Raw genomic sequence first — 18,666 nt, 5'->3', positions numbered from 1 at the left:
TTCATCCTTTTTAAAATTATAAGGGACCTAAACTTGTGTGGGTTCCCAAAACCAATCAATGATATCGCCTACAGGCTGGGGAGAGTGAAAGGATGCTGCTAATTTAGCTGATTGGTCGTGACAACTCCTAGCTCAAAAAAAAAAATTCTCCCCTTGAAGCCTTCATCGGAGGGTGTGCGCCGTTGGTGACAAAAAGGAAGAACTGAAGTCTGGGAGTGTCGAAATCAAAGAACCAGGTATATATGCATGACAGAATCAGGAGAGCATAAGCACAAGCAATGCCGCACACTTTAAAGTTTTTGCCTGATACACTTAAGCATTTATCCAGGGACCTGGTCTCTGTGACTCAGGTAGGTAATCCTTTCAGCACTCATGTATGTGTTTGAATTGTAAAATGTGCCAATCAAGTCATACTCCTTTTACCAACACAACTTTCAAAATAACATCTTCGCCGAATCATTATCTCTCCTGAACTGACCCGTTCCCTCTTCTTGCATATCTTCTAAAACGTTGTCTATACCACTTTAAAAAACATCCTTCTTGTCTCTCTCTCTCTATTTACTAAAATCCTCAGACCGTTAGCCTCTCCCTTTAAGCATCTATCTTACACAAATCTGTCTGAACCTCTCTACATCTCCCTCTTGTAACTAAGTGTTTCCTCATGCCATCAACCCTCTCCAAACCAAAGCAAAATAGAATCAAATCCATCAGCCTCAAATTTCTTATCTTTCTTTTACCAAAACATAAATGAATCCTCCCCAAAATCTCTTACACATAGTCCCTCTGAAACCCGTAAGCCTAGGACGACAAGGAAATTCGGGTCATTGTCTGCCATTTTCAGTCAAAATGAGCAATGCAATCGAACTGAGCGTAAGAAAAGAAAAACAATAGGAAATAACGAAAGAAGCCATGCCGTTGAAAAGCACAGTGATGAGGAAGAAGAGGACAAAGAAGAAACTCCTTTAATAAGAAGAAATTCTAAGAAGATGTGGTAGGCAAGATGGAAAGATCTCTTAATCTTAAGTTTGAAGGTAACGAGAGTGAAAAATTGGGTAATGAAAGTCGAATGGAGAAGGAAAGAGAGGATCAGGATATTCAATCTTCTTCCCAAAAGAAGAGAAAAATGAGTATCAATGAGGAACCAGGTTCCTCCATAAGTCAAAAGGAAAAGAGCAACAACAAAAGGTTCTTTTTTTATACCAACCTACGTGAGAAATCTGGCATGAAAGAATTAATTAAAATGGTGGAGTTTTAAGGATGGACTCATCTCTTCACTCCACAGCACCTAGCGTATATGAAGCAGAAGTGACTGTACTGTATAGTAGCCTAATCAAAATTGATGATGGTGCTCTGGCTTTAACGGTAAATGGAACCGAGTTCGTGCTGACTGAGTCAGTACTTGCAGAAATTTTAGGAGTAAAGATAGATAGAGTGAGAGCTGTAACAGGGAAGAGATCCACTGGCTTCAAAAGGTCATCGTCAAGGTAGCAAGATCTGCTACAAAAACGAGTCCCTACAAAAATTAGCTTAAGCCTGAGCACCAACTGGTCTTTGAATTCATCAACAAAGTGCTCTTGCCAAGAGCGGTGGAATGCTCTACCGTCACCTTGGAAGACCTGGTCCTCATGGAAGCTCTAATCCCTTTTGAACCAATCAACTTGTCAGCCATCATGATTAAGCGAATGATAAAAGTGGCAAGGACTGTGCAAGGGAAATCTGGTCTTCTTTATGGATTTTTTCTAACAAAGGTACTTGTACACTTCAAAGTGAGAATTGGAACTGCCTCTCTAGGAACAAAGGAGCATATGTTCTCTCTAGCCACTTTGGAAGATTGCGGATATACACTCAAAGTAGTAGGTAGTGCCAGCCCTTCCACCATCTCAATCTTGATTGAAGCTCAAAAAGCGGCAAATGCAGAGATTCAACAACTTAAGGCAAAAAATGCCCTTCTAAAAGCAAAATTAGCTGAACAAACAGAAGCACCAGGTTCTGGTACAGAAGCAGCAACAGAATTTGAAAAACTGCGAGTTAAGAGGGATTGGTTAAAGGTCAGAATGGATGAACTTAGAGACCAAGTGATGAAGGACCAACGATCACATAGTGAAAGAGTTGATAAAATCCTTCAAGCCCTAAACCATCCCAGTAATCCTCCCTAGTCCCTGTCTTTTCAAACATGCCCCTTTTTTTGCATAGATTCTGTACTTGTTGGGTTGTAGTGATTTGCAGATTAAATCAATATAATTGTGTACTGAATTGATTATATCCTCTTTGCTACTCTCTATTGGGCAGATTACTCTGCCTTTGTGTTTTATTATTGGTTGTACCTTAATTACTTTTCGATGATACCAAAAGGGGGAAGTGTGTGGTGTGTGGTTGTAGTGATTAATTATCAATGTTGTGATCAAAAGAGGGGAAGGACTGTAAAAGTGATTTAGCAATACTGTGATTAAAAGGGTGAGGGAGAGGGGTAGGGGAGGACTGACATTAAGGGCATTGTTAAGTCTGTGTTTGAATCCTGTTGCTAAGATATATTATGCTTTTAAACTGGTATATGTCACAGAGGAAGCAAGTGGGACTTGATTCTCAAGGGGAACATTGTATCAAAGTTCGTCAACATCAAAAAGGGAAAAATTGATAAGACAAAGTACATTCTATGTTTTGATGATTGTCAAACTGCTGATGAAATAGAGACAGACCTGGTTCGCTATCTGCTCCTTCTGTAAGTCGTACAATCAACAACAACAACAACAACAACTGTAAAGATGCACTGCTAACTGTACAGTATTGCTGCGGCCTATGCCTTAAGTCATGGGATGAGTGGTCTCTATCTCACCCATATGTTCCCCAATATATATACAACTGTAACGACCCATTTGGTCGTTATAGTGTTTTGACCCATTTAACCTTGTTGACCCTTCCCCCAAGTACCGTTAGTATGATCTATGACTTGATGAAGTCATTGGGTTGGTTTTCACAAGGTTCGAGTGTAAATTGAGTCATTAATGGAGAAGCTAGTTAAGTTAGCGAGTTAGAGATGATCACGGTCAATGTCGGGTTAGTATGACCCCGTGTCAATATTTTGGAAGTTCCAATATATTAATATGATGATTTTGAACTTGTCCACAAGTTTTGACGAGGTTCCGAAGAGTTTCAGATGGGTTTGGGTTTTCTCACGCTCATATTCGATGTTTTCGCTGTAGGGATGTGGATAGAAATGACTCCAGATTGATCAAAAGACCTTTGTTTGAGGTTTGAACCATTAGATCTGTATCGTAATTACGAAGCCATAGCGGGACCGCTGCAGCGGCCATGGTGACCGCTACAGCGACCAACGAGGGCAGAATGTCCTCTTTTAATACCCCCACTCCTAACCATTACCCACAAGGCCCCAAAGTCAGTTTTCAAGAGAGAAAGAGGAAAACTTCATTCCATTCATTGGTGAAAGCATCTTGGAGGGTAAGTACCCAACCTTATTTGTTCCTTTTACTTTCTTCTTCAAGTTCCAGGATTATTGTAAGGTCCATCAATGGTGGGTGAAAGTTCTAGAACCCTAGAATTAGCAAACCCTTGAATAATTGATAGGTTGTTGATTTTGTTGTTGATTAATCACCTAGGAGTATAGATTATCACTTTCTAAGAAAGGTTTTTGATTTCTTATGGTTGGAATTGCATGTTGAGACTTAGGGTTCTAATAAAAATGGAAGCTTTGTTCTAAAATCTGTTGGAAGGTGTAAAATTGATTAGAAACCTATTGATTATAGAGATAGAAGTTATGATAAATTCACCATTAAAGGGTGGTTTCATCCATTGAAAAGGGTAGAAGTAAGTGGGTGTTCTTCCCCAAATTGTTGTTCTTGTTTAAAAACATGGTTTGTTGCTTACCTAGCATCATATTGTTAGACTTTGACCGTTATGAGGCACTTCGGAAATTGAAGGCTCGTGTGGAGTAGTTCGTGCCTCCTGTTCTGCATTCGAGGTAGGTTATGTCTTATTTTAGTTAGACTTTGATTAGCGAAACATATGTATTGTGTAGAATTGACGGGAGAAAGCATGATTAGGTCTTCGGACATGGTGTTTTGGTTGGATATTAGTTAGGTTGGTACGACTTCTGATTTTGTGGGCTCGTCGCCATTACTTTATGTACTAAAATATGAGGTGTAGTTGTATTCATGCTGTGGCGATTCGGGATGGATTCCTATTAGGTTGATTGTTGTTGATGGTGGCTCATTGCCCCATTATTGTGATTAGACTTATTACCTGAATTGTCGTGTTGTACTCAATTCTCTCTTATTGTGACATATATCATCAGAGAAAGAAAGGAATACTGAGTTTAGACCTGAATTGTGATTTATATATTTATGATAATACGTAGATGAACACTTGATGTATGATTACTGTTGATGATAACATATAGAAAAGTGGAGCTTCTTGGTGATACAAGACTTAGTTGTGAGGCGTACTTGTTATATGAGGAAGTGAAGAGGGACATAGACTCTTATGTTGGTTGAGACAATTTGTATGATTCATTCCATGGTTGAGTTGATCCAAGTCTTGATATGACTTGTGGCTTTGAGACTTGTACCTTCACTGTTGCTTTATTGTTTTGCATTGATTTACCATGTTCACACTCATTTATGCATTCATACACTCATACATGATGGAAATGGTTCGGAAGACTTGTCGCATGATTCCTTGTGTTTGACATTGATTTGCTAATTGTTCATAGTCCATACATATTAATGAACTGGAATACGTTGAGACATACATTGTGATGTGAAATTAGTGAAGAAGTTAATAAAATCTTCTTGTTGAACTTGTGATACTATTTGATACATGGTACTTGATGAATTGATCATTGAGAGTGATGTGATAGTGTTACTATACATATGAAAAGGCACATTTGATCAGGGGTAAGGATGTGGCCTAGTTGTGAGCTCGTGGTCCGAGGTTTGTTCCGAAAACGAGAGGTACATTGATATGGGCCGCGTCCGAGGTTCGTTCCGGAGCGGAGGTTTAAGCTTGGGTCTGAGGAGTGAATTTGGAATGAGTGGTACATAGACACTATGGGTCCCCTACAGGTCATGACTACTGAGCAATGACATCAGTTAGCATGTGTGTACAGTTCGAGTGATTGGCCAGTGCATAGCATTGCACTGCATTGCACATCATCATATTTTGCGTTGTGCATCATTACATTTCATTTTGCATTATGACATGCTCATTTGGTTCTGATTTTGTATGGATGTTGAATGCCCAATATGATATAAATATAACGATTGACTGAGTTAAATTGTGAATTAGTGACTCTACCTAGAGATGAAACTTGGACTTATGATTATCAGGTGAGATTATTGAAACTTGACAGACTTGTGGTTTAGAGGCTTCATCTTAGGTTGTGACTCTGTTATGAGAGGTTCTGTGACTTGGGATTGGAGTATTAAGTGCCTATCTGTTTATCTTGTTGATTTTATACTTATATGCGGAACTAATCTTAGTCAGCTTAAGATGCTTACCGGTACATAGTGTTTGTACTGATACTACCTTGCTGCACCCTTTTTGAGTACAGATTGTGTTCCAGAGATTTCATCCAGACCACATCTCTAGCTTGAAGCTAGTTAGCTCGTACGGATCCGAGGGTGAGCTTCTACCCATGCCATGTCACCTGAAGATCTCTCTTTCCAGATGTCTAATTTCATTCTAGACATTATTTGTTATTATAGTTGAGATATACTTCATTCTTTAGACATTGTTGGTCAGAGTCCTTGTACGATAACTTTCAGATTTTGGGGGTGTAATAGTTAAGACTTCTGCACTTATATTAATTATTGTTTATGGCTTAATCAAACTATTTATTTATTTATTTATTTATTGATTGTTAGAGTATAAATGATAAAAGAAGTTGAAATTGGCTAGTGATTAATGGGTTAACGGGTAAGGGTTCGCCTACTAAGTGATAATAAGGTAGGTGCCCACACGATTGGTAATTAGGGTCGAGATGACAACTTGTTCCAACATATTGGGTGTCACTTGAAAACCTAAATCATCTTGTGCAAATCCTTGCCGCCACAAGTTCTCAAGTGCTCTCAAGAACAAAGCCACTTACAAGCTGAAGAACCTGATCCAGACACCAGATGTGTCTATGTTCTTTAGGTTGTTGTGAGTCTTTGTTCATTTGTTCTTTAAACTATAAACCTACTCTTCTTTCAAGAAATTGTTGTAGGTAGCTTAAATTCTTAGTAGTTGTTAGGCAGTTTACCTATTCAATCTATTGAGTAGTACACTTGGCTAGAGTTAGTCAAGTGTATTAGTTGGTTTGGCTAGAGTTAGTTAAACGTGGTTGTGTGCTTGGTTAAGGGTAGTCAAGAGTTGTAGCTTACTATAGGTGTATTGTAAGGGCGAGGGATTTATGTGAGTAAATTCCTAGATTGCAAGAGGTTGTGATATGAAGTTGCTCAGTGTAATGAAGTGAAATCGTACGTGGTAGGTCATGGTTTTCCACGATAAAATCTTGTGTTATTTACTTATTGCATTGCACCAGGGAACTGGTAAACAACCAGGTCCCTCATATACTGTTTGGTGGATGCAAAATTACTATTATCATTTTTTTACTCTAATTTGTCCATGATATGAGAACCCTTTGCACCACATCCGGGCACTAATGTGGCGGAACTAGTTTCTTTACCCACACTCGTTCATGATTTGGAACCGTTTTATATTTTGCACCACATTCGAATGCTGGTGTGGCAAAGCTAACTTCTTTACCTGCACCCGTTCATGATGTGGAAAATCTTGCTCACAACCCCTCATACCCAGACAAAAATATGATGGAACCGCTCGCTCATACATGCCTAGGTGGGTTCGTCCTAACAATTTATATTTTGAGGATCCATCATAAATTAACAAATTTTAAGTTGGTTGCTAATCTATTGCAACCTCCTTATTTATTCGATTTTGGACCGATCTGGGGGTGTCAATGGGCCGGTTCGGCCGGTTATTCTTACAAAATTATACCATCCCAATATTTCGATTATTTTACATTGTATAACCAAAATTAGATTTTTTTTAAAACCATCGCAATCATGTCGGGTTCTCTTCGATATCAGTATGAATGATTCAGTTAATTTTCGGTTATTTTACTTTTAAATCTCATCTCATAATACACACCATTATTAAAATTAAACGACTGACCGCTAGCAAACTATTTGTAGTACCATCAAATAAAGCTTCTATTTGTTTCTTCTAAAACATATACCGTAGCAGATATTTAAAAAACTACATAAAGTAATTAAACTAAAATGTCAACTATCAACTAGCAAAACAATAATGACGGCATCATCGCAATGTGAAACTTGAAAAAGTAGTTCAAAAGATATAGGATCGGGAAAAAGAGAAGCAGCATGTAATTAACATCAATAAACTATTGGAAATTTTTTAATAGATAAATTGACTGAGAATTTTCTTTTCTTTTCTATATACTAGATGGCCTATGCCCGTGTTGCGCACGGGCCCAACAGTTCAGATTATAGTGTATCTATGTATATGTAGTTGTGTTTAGATAGTGATAATATATATATATATATATATATATATTATGTTCAAAATACGATTAATATAACATTGTAGTTTGTGCTCCGTATCTAAAACTTTATTTTATTCGTGTTTGCTATGAAAATTTATTAATACTTTTTAAAAGAGAAGACTTGAAGAAATGCTATTTTTTAATTTTTGGTAAATATTCTCGTTTTAACTCATTTTACTTGTCATGTTGTCTTTTAGATGGTTTTTTAAGGAAACGTGAATTATAATTATAATTTGACTACTTTAGTATATTAGTGTTTACTACGAATACAAAGTTTGCACTTTTTTTTTAGATTATTTTTTTTAATAGGAGATGACTCGTAATCGATCCCGGCTGTTGGACCCTGGACCCACCGATGGGGTTCACTTTTTTTTTAATTATTTTTTTTTATTTTTTTATATTGCTTGATTTTGTTAATATGGGGTCCACTTTTTTTTACAGTGAGTTTGGAGATGATGGGTTCTACTTTTTTTTTTTTTTTTTTTTTTTATATATATATATATATTGCTTGATGTTGTTTAGTATGAGGTCCACCCTTTATGGGGTGCACTTTTTTTTTTTTTGGACATTATTAGTTTGTACTATTTTTAATGCATATAATATATATACATACTATGTTCAAAACACGATTAATATAATATTGTAGTTTGTGCTCCGTATTTAAAACTTTATTATATTAGTGTTTGCTACGAATACGCACGTGGCAATGAATCCATCATTATTGACTTAATGAGATACTTTGGAAATTACATAAATATTGTTTGATTTTTTATTACGGGGTGCACTTTTTTTTTTTGACATTATTAATTTGCACTATTTTTATGCATATATATATATATATTTAATATAAAGTGTATTTTTTTTTGACATTATTAATTTGCACTATTTTTATTCATATATATATATATATATATATATATATTACTACTATTAGTAAAATAAAAGCTAGTTAAAAAGTAGAAATTGAAAAGAAATATACGCTAAAGAAAGAGGGAATGAAAGAGGCCCTGATGGGTGGGTACAGAGGGTACATAAATTTACTACCATTTTAAGAAGAGTGAGTTGGGACGGACGACGAGAAAGCGAGCCCAACTCACTCTTCTTAATAGTAGTAAAGTAATTAGAAAGCATGGTTTGAACATGTATGCTTAAAGTCATTGTAATTGAAATTAAGGGCAATTCTGACATTTACCAATTAGCTATCTACGTGTATTAGTCTTTGAAACAATTTTCCAGATCAGTTTTGCTTAATTATTTTAGACCTTATGAATACCTCTAGAAAATGTCCAACATTTCCTATTAAATTACAAATCATGACCCATATTGAAATGTCAGTGAATATGGGTGGGCCCATATAACTTTAACTGACACGTACTAACTTAAGACCTGTGATAATGTCATATTTATTTAGTTTTGCTTCGTATATTTCCCATTTGAATCTGGTGAAGAGTAAATAATTTCCTCCGTATATGAAAAAATTTGGTGAAGGGTAAATACTATGAAAAAAAAAGGGTAAATACTTACCATCTATATCCAAATTTATATCAAATTGTGTAAATTTAATATAGTTAAGTAATTTAATGAGGTTGTAATTTATATTAGTTAATCATGATTAAATACTAAAAGTAACTAAATGTCATATATTCCTTTTCTTTCTTCTTAATTGTCCCTTACACTAAAAATAAGTTTTTCTTTTTACTTGTTCATTTTAGCAAATCAAGAGAGATTAGGTTCTTCTAATTTTAAGGATAATCATTAAGTATAGTTAAGTAACTTAATGAGGTTATAATTCATATTAGTTAATCATGATTAATTACTAAAAGTAACTAAATGCCATATATTCCTTTTCTTTCTTCTTAATTGTCCCTTATACTAAAAATAAGTTTTTCTTTTTTCTTGTTCAATAGCAAATCAGGAGAGATTTATTAGTTTCTTCTAATATTAAGGGTAATAATTAAGTATGCATGTTGAAACCATCCTTTCTAACATATAGAAAAGGGTAATCATTAAGTAACTACATAAAGTACTAATAAAAGACAAAATATTGAATCAACATTTCTAAAACTCATCGTGCTTTCAATATAAAATATAAATTAGGTTGTGCATATTGTTATAGTGATATTTTGTTTTGAAAAAGGTATATTAATAGTTTTAATTTTCATAATATTGGGCACGGGCCGTTGCCCCCTAGTTAAAAGAGAGAACAGGGAATACTTCAATTTTCCACCAAAAATTGTTGAACCTTGTTAGTCTCTTTCCATATTGAAGTATCTAATTTCAAACTTTCAATGGAAGTGAAATTGTGAATAGCTAACGGTAGGTTTTGCCCGCTAGTGGCGTCTACTATTTGCTTGGTTATTGAGGATAACTGGGTAGCGTTTTGAAATTAAATTCAATCCACTAAAGGCTCAAAGTTCAGTAAATATTTCATACAGGTAAGATAGCTCGGTTCGGTTCGGGATTTTTTGAGTTTATTTATAAATTAAAAAAATCACGATTTTAATGAAAAACTCCTCTAAATCAGTTCGATACGATTAAATTCAGTCGGTTTTTCAATTTTTTTTGACACCCCTAGACAATATAAGCAAGATCATAGCCAACCAAAAAACTATAGACAAAAAAACATAGAGCAATCACAAGGATTTTCTCCTGGAAGACATAAAACTAGAGATTGGAGTCGCAACCTGATTGAGTAATAAATGTGAGTATGCAAAATATATGTTTTGCATTGTGGAAATTATCTGCAAGTAAATTTTAACTGTAATAGGTTTTCCTCACCTAAATAAAATCATAGGAATCAATTAATATTTCAATTAAGCTAATGGGCAAGTATCATGCTTAAGTTTTGACACTCGTCTTTGTAATGAAATGTTAATCTAGTATACATTCGTCAAATGTGAATCAAATTCACGTGGGTAGCCCATACGTTATGTCGTCAATTTCTTCACAAATCATGTGAAAATTAAAACCTGTTTTTCAAAAATCATCTATACTTATCTAAATTCCGTTATGTTAACCAAACACGAAAGCACAATAAGCGACTAAAAGAAAAAAGAAAAAAACCAATTTCGCTCACCCTATCAAACCATCAATTTTATTTGACCAAGCAATCTTCTAAGTCTGGTAGGAGTTGAGGTATAAAGAGTATTCCTACCCCTTCTTCAAAAATAACATATTATTATTGAAGAATTAAACAATTTTTCTTGAGGCATTATTATTATTATTATTATTATTATTATTACATTAATTGTAGAATTTATCGTAAATACTTTTCGAGTAGTTGGTGTTAACAATATAAATTTTATTCTAAGAATTTAAAAAATCAATATCTAATTTACGTAAAAGAAAAAAAAAGAAGCTAAATATGTTAAGTTTCATATTAGAACCAGGGTCGGAGCTAGTATTCTGCTTATGGTCCGGCAGAACCCAGTAGTTTTGGTGGTGCAAATCCTGTGTCGTATCAAAAAATTCACTTAATATGCATAAATAATTTATCAAGAATCATTAACTTTGTTATTCTAGAATCTAGAACCTATAAACTCAAAATTCCAGATCCACCTCTCCATTCGTCAAGATTCATGATAAATGCTTCGAGTTTTATTATTTTCAAATTTAACTTCAAATACTCTTTCAACTACAACTAAAATAGTATGCCAACATTTATACTTTCAAATTGGCATTTGCTTGTTACAATTGAAACAGTCGTTGAAACGAAATGGAGTAATAAATTTCAAGATTGGAATGAAATTAGTCGGTGATTTATTAGCTGTAACCCTCCCAACCCTATATATTACTTATTAGTCAAAATCGTCCACTTGATTTCATTCTCTTATTTTCGTCGTCAAAGCTATCAAAATTAGTTTGCTTCTTTCGATTCCCTTAAATATATGATATTTGTTTGTTTGTTTGTTTGCTTGTGTCGTCATCAGTGGTGGAGTCACGATTTGAAATTTATGGGTTTCAAATATGTTACTGGAACCACAACTCGTCTTAATTATTGAGCTCGCAATTAAATATTTTTATATATTTAATGTATTTCTTAATACAAATATATGATTTAAATCAAGTTATCGAATTCACCGGACCTAGTGATCTTTCTTTGCCTTTCGTCGTCATACATCATTTTTCTCTTCTATAACAATTTTTTAGTAAAAAGGACAAAAGAAATTACCAACTTCCAACTAATAGCTATATTTGACTAGCTTGAATTCGTTCAGCATCGTTGTTTATATATGAGCTAAAGTTTTATTCACCGATTGGTGTAATATATCTTTTAAATAAATATATTGTTTGGATTAGTTTACGAGCACCTCAATTATTTCACAAGATATATACTATTATTAGTAAATATTAAATATCGGGTATGGTATAAAAACTATTTACGCAATATGATCATTTGAAAGCCTAACATTATGTGAGTGTCTCCAGGTAGTAAACCTAAAAAAGAAGAGTAATTTGTTGATGGGTTAAATTTCATTAACATGATTAAAAAAAAAAATTGTGCGTGAATAAAGTTAAACATATCACCTAAAAACAATATATAAAGAAAAAACTTTAAAACAATTGGCAACAAGAACTTCACAAGAAAGCCGCATAATTAGGTGAAGGGAAGAAATACCCGTCCCCCCAAATAGGTCTTAATTAAATCTGTCTCTATTGATTTAATGTATAGGGAACAATTATCAAAAGCATAGTTTTCATTTCCTAGTTAGAGCGTGACCACTATTTCCTAGATAAAATAATACTTTAAACACTCTTTATTCACTTTTACTTGTCTGTTATACTAAAAATATATTTTTACTTTTACTTATTACTTTTAGCATATATAAAAAAAAAGAGTCATGTTTTAACCCTTAACATTAATTACTTATTACCAAAAATTATTTTACAAGACCAAAGGTTAAGCATCAACTAATATGAGTATTGTGGTAAAATACTCATGTCAATTATTATTTCTTAAAGAGTGTGCAAAGTCCAAACTGAACAAGTAAAATAATCATTCACTAGTCTTTACTTTTAGTACAAGTATGTGATCAATAATTTGGATGACTTAAGTACGTATGTATGATTATTTGTCTGTATGCTAAATGTTAAAAGAAAAAGGTGGAATTATGTATTTTGTTTCTTTGGTTCTTTTTCTTTTTCAAATTTACAGAGAAAATAGCAATACACTTCCCTAGCAAGAAATGAATTACCGACCTAAGATTGTTGAAACCTCGATCAGACCAATATCATGAAACGTCATTGCTAATGTGGTTTTAAATAACTCCACATATTATATAGTATTAAGGAAAAAAGGAGTGTCATCTTGGATAAATTTGTATTATGTAAGTTGAATAAATGCTTAGTAGGTGTTTGGACATGAATTTATTAATACTTGAAAAAGTAGTAGTAATTAAAGTTAAGTTGAAAAGGATATTTGAAAGTTTAAGTTGTGTTTGGATATGTATTTTACTTGAAAAAAAATATTGAAGTTTTCTGAAGGAAAAAAAATTAATTGAAAAAACTTGAAAAACATTTTTGCACAAAGTAGGGATAATATCTGCGTACACTCCATATGCACTCTCTCTAGACCCCAACTGTAAATTACACTGGGTATATCGTTGTTGTTAAAGTGAAACATTAACACAATATAACCAAGCAGGTTCTTAAAAATAATTGAAAAAGCTAAAAAAAAAAATATGTACAAATGGTCCCTCAATTAGCGTTACTAATTAGTTTATCACCAACTTTTGTTAACGAACTTTTACTTGGCCTTTAAGTCGAGCCTTATTTTATCTTCGAACTTTGTCATAGCCTAAAATTCTAAGGCATTCACTTCATTTTTTACAGGCGAGTTGGTCCAGCTCCTGTGTTATTTCTTTGATACTTCACAATTGATTTGCCAAATTTGAAAAGTAATAAATCAATAAGCATATGTGATGACCGAATCAAAAATTCTAATAAGGATTTTAATTTCTTTTATATAAATTGATGGACATAATGTGAATTTTAATTAACTGCCATATTCATTCTCTTTTCAATGACCATAAAGATGCAAACCATTTCTCTTTCGTTTTGGTGCCATAATTGGCCATTACTTTTGTTGTTTCACTATCTCATTATTCATTTGAGTTATGGATGAATGTGCTCTTATTTTTCTTTGTAACATTCTACACATTATTCATTCATATTCTCCATATTCACACCTCTTTAATATCCCACTAATTCACTCTTTTCATCCAATTCAATTTAAGGATGAATCTTTCACCTATAAATAGAAGTCATCCTTAGCTTTCGGTGTGTAGGAAAAAGATTGGAGAGTTCTTAAAAAAGTTAGAAAAGAGAGAGTTTTATTTAGTTAAAGGAAGGTGTTCATTTGACGGAGCTTTGGACTCAACATCTTATCCAGAGTTTGTTAAGTTATACGAGGTGGTTGGGCTGTTGTATTCTGGAGGGGACAAGTCAGGAAGATTACTGCTGGACCGGTAAAGATTTGCTGCAGTGGGCTTGAATCTCCTTAAAGAGAGCGAGATATCTGCGGGTCTACCTGAAGATACTTTATTTTCTTCATATTATTTTTCAATTGTAATTGTATTTTCATTGTATTTTTACTAATAATTTTAAGGAGCTTCATGGCTACAATTGAAAAATATGCGGATGTCAAAGTGGGAGATCTTAACAAGCCATTACGGTTCACCGGTACTCATTTCAATAGATGAAATGGTAAAATACTTTTCTACTTAAGTCTTCTCAATGTTTCTTATGTATTAACTTAGAAGAACCCAAACAAAGTAGACAACTGCTCCATTAATGATAAATAACTTATTCCTCTTCAAGAAAAAGTTGAAAAGTACGATGAGGATTCATAGAAGTGTCATTATTATCTACTTAATTGTCTATCTGATAATTTTATTATTATTATGATAGAACTTATTCTAGTGCAAAGAAAATTTGGAAAGGATTGCACAGTAAATATGATACCGAGGAGGCTGGAGCGAAAAAATATGATGCTAGTTGATTTTTTTGCTTTCAAATAGTGGACAACAAATCAGTGGTAGACCAAGCTCAAGACTTCATAATGATCGTTGGAGAGCTCAGATCCGAGGAGATCAAAATTGGAGATAACCTTATTGTTTGTGACATAATAGATAAACTTCCACCTTCATGGAAGGAATTTCAAAAAAATATGCGCCACAAACAAAAGGAAACTTCACTTGAGACGTAGATTATGTGAATCCGCATGGAAGAAGAGGCAAGGGACCAAGATGCACTTTTCAAACGGAAGAGAGCACCTTATAACCCGTCACAAATAAGGTAAATTTAATTACTTCAAATAATGCTGCTCCTAATGCTCAGAAAAATACCTCTATGAAGCCTAAGAAGAAAATATTCAAGAAAAATAATGGTAGACCTTCCAAGAAAAATAACGGTGGTAATAACCAAGCACAAAATCAACAAGTTCAAGATGGAGGATCTTGCTTTGTCTGTGGTAAGATTGGGCATATTGTTCGATTTGCAAGTTTCGGAAACGTGGTCCTACACCTCAAGCGAATGTTGCCAAAGATCCATTTATGGTGGTCATAATAGACATAAACATGGTTGAAAATGTAGAAGGATGGAGAGCTGATGCTGGTGCAAACCGTCATGTCTTCTATGACAAAGATTGGTTCAAAGTGTATACTCCATTTGAGGAGTCCAAAACCATCATGCTTGGTGATTCCCACACTACTCATGTGCTTGGAAAGGGAGATGCCGGGGAAGGGTATTAACCTTAAAAGATGTAATTTTTACTCCTTCCATGAGCAAAATTTGATGTCTAGTTTTCTTCTTTATAAAGCAGGCTTCAAATAAGTGATTGAGTCTGATCAATATGTAATAATGAAAAAGGATATTTTTGTGGGAAAAGGGTATGCTTGTGATGGGATGTTCAAGTTGAATGTAGAGATGAATAAAGTTACTAATTTTGTTTACATGCTTTCTTCTACGAATTGTTGGCATACTCGTTCGTGTCATATTAATGATCGTTATGTGGGCATCATGAGTAGTTTAGGATTAATCCCAATGATTAAAAAGGATTTTGAAAAGTGTGAGGCTTGTAGTAAAGCCAAAATCACTACGAGGCCTCATTTTCAAGTTGAAACAAAAACCGAATTGTTAGAGTTAGTTCATATTGATATTTGTGAACTTGGAGGAATTTTAACTTGTGGAGGAAATAGCTATTTTATCACTTTTATAGATAATTTTTCTAAGTATACATATATTTTCTTGATGAAAAATAAAAGTGATTCTTTTTGAAAATTTTAAAATTTATCTCCATGAAGTTGAAAATCAATTTGGTAGAACCACAAACAAGAATTAGAAGTGATAGACGCCATGAATATGAGTCAAATGACTCTTTTGTTAGATCATTGGGAATAATTCATGAAACTACTCCACCTTATTCTCTTGCATCTAATGGTGTAGCGAAAAGAAAAAATAGAACTTTGGTTGATTTGACTAATGCCATGCTTATTGAGTCTAGTGCACCTTTTTTTAGTCAAAGCAACTAGCACCAGGTTTAGTTATGAGCTTTATTAAATCAAAACAGTTCTGTTCAGAAAAAGCAATAAAGAAAAACAGAAAACAGAAAAGATTACAAAGCCAAAAGTGCCTAAAAACCAAGTGTAAAAACAGCTTATGTTGCTATATCTAGCCTAATATATGCATCAACATTCCAAGTTTTGGCTTGATTCCACTTCAAGTCACCTCAAGATCTCACCAGGTGCTATGAAATCTAATGCCAACAGAAGGATCCTTCCAACTTGAAACTGTGCAAGATCAGGCCTGACTTGCTAGCCAAAGCTGTATATAAACTAAGTCACGTATACTTTGATGTCAAAGGCTTCAATGGGACGGTTTATCTGTACTTATCCTCTATCACTAAAGAGATTCTTCCAACAGGCTGAACATGAAGTTAATACCACACATTGGATAGAATTTGCTTAGTAACAGACGCAAGAGTAGATAAAACTTAATCTTGATCTAACTCCACCTTGATATCTTCCTATCAATAATGATTTGTAGCTTTCAGAGTTGCTACATATGGAATATGGATCTGTTTGCCTTAGTCTGGTTCTCTAGGAATTACTGTTTTGAATATGAAGCTTGGAAAATGCATCTTGTCAATGTTTACAAGTCTCATAGCTGTAGTTGGTATTTAGTAAATAGGTCAAAGTTAAGAGTACCCGCAAAATCAAAGGCATAGTTAGTTAAAAAATCAGCAAGCTGGTTGCCCTTTCTCAGCACATGTCCAATTTGTATGATTCACTTCTTCCTCCATTCTCTGATCTTCTGCACCTCCATACTAACACTCCATGGAACTTCCCAATCCCCTTCTACTAGCTTCATTAAGCCAAGTGAATCAGTCTCCAATATCAGAGGAAGATGCTCCTATTGTACACAATAAATGATGCCATCATGCATTGCTTTTGCGTCAGCACACAAATAAGTTGTATCTGCAATCCTTCTACCACTAGCATGAATAAACTCTCCTCCATGATTTCTCACACAAAATGCAGCTGCACTAGGGCTAGGATTTCCTTCGGAAGCACCATCACTATTGCATTTAAACCACCCTGTAGGAGGACTAAACCATTGCACCAGTGTATACTGTATCTAAGGCCTATATTCTTCCAGATGTTGTACCAGATGAGGCCAAGAGGTTAGTAAATTTTTCATCCATGGATAACTTGTTTTGGCCAGTTGAATTAGATTAAGATTGATCTTATATATGACCCTATCCTTAGACATATTACCACCATGCAAAACTGTATTTCTTCTTTTCCAAAGTTGTCAAAGAATGATAGCAGGAGCTACTTGATATAGTGGTTTCAACTTTGAAGAGCATTTTGTGTCCCACCATTGCTTGATTGCTTGACTAACTTGAATAAAAGGGCCTTGCACACCTGCTGCTGTTGAAAACATCTTCCAAATATCTGCAGCATATTGGCCTGTCACAACCATATGATTCATTGTTTCTTGTCGAGGCTGAGCACAACACCTACATATAGAAACAATAGATATCCCCATCCTGGAAAGCACATCATCAACAGGTAACTTTTGCTTCCAAACTCTCCACAAGAAAAAAAAATCTTGAAAGGTAAACCTTTTGTCCAGAACTGCTTATAGCACCAGTTTGAGTCATTTCTCTGTCTTACTACTTCCGATGCACTATTAACAGTGAATTTACCACTGCTAGTGAGCATCCACAAGGCCTTATCCATATTTGTAGAAGGAGTATCAATATGCAACTCTTTTCTTATATGATCAACAACATCTTGTCGCGCAGTTTGGTGCAATTTTTGATAACTCCAATTCTCATTATCCATAATATCTGTGTCACAACCCAACCGGAGGGCCATGACGGGCACCCGAAGCTAACCCACCCGGGCGCCTCTCATGGTACTTCCACAAACATAACTAGGTGAGCCACATGGCTTACTCTTAATCTCTATGCATCCATAATACACTTTCCATCGGGCTATGACACTTTATAACAACATCAACAACTATGCCGCATGCCAACAAGGCTATAAAAATGATATACAAAATATGAGTCGACAAGTCTAAGAGACATCTAGCTATACACAACTGTCTACGAGCCTTTAAGAAAGTATGTAACATCATAAAGACGGGACAGGGCCCCGCCATGCCCATATATATATACACAAAAGAATAGTACCAACAGCTGTAGCTCCGAATCAAATAGAGCTCCTCTATGCAGTCTCTGGATAAGCAGTCTAAGGATTAAGTCCATCTCCCTATCCACCTGCGGGCATGACGCAGCGTCCACAAACAAAAGGGACATCAGTATGAACAATGTACTGAGTATGTAAGGCATAAGCAGTAACATAATTATAACATAAAGAATACTATGAGATAGAAGAGCTATGAGATAAGAGAACTATACATATACCTCTTGAGACGTTCATCATATTTACTTACCCTTTTTCTAATAGAAACCTTCCATACATACGCACACATATATAGTAGTACCATACCCGACCATAGAGGTTCGGTGTCACACATACCCGGCCATAGCAAGGCTCGGTGTTGTCCATACCTAT

This window comes from Lycium barbarum, chromosome 3 (assembly GCF_019175385.1).
Source record: "Lycium barbarum isolate Lr01 chromosome 3, ASM1917538v2, whole genome shotgun sequence".
In the NCBI taxonomy this organism is placed as follows: domain Eukaryota; kingdom Viridiplantae; phylum Streptophyta; class Magnoliopsida; order Solanales; family Solanaceae; genus Lycium; species Lycium barbarum.
The sequence above is the reverse complement of the archived record's forward strand: the minus strand, read 5'-3'. Positions refer to the sequence as shown.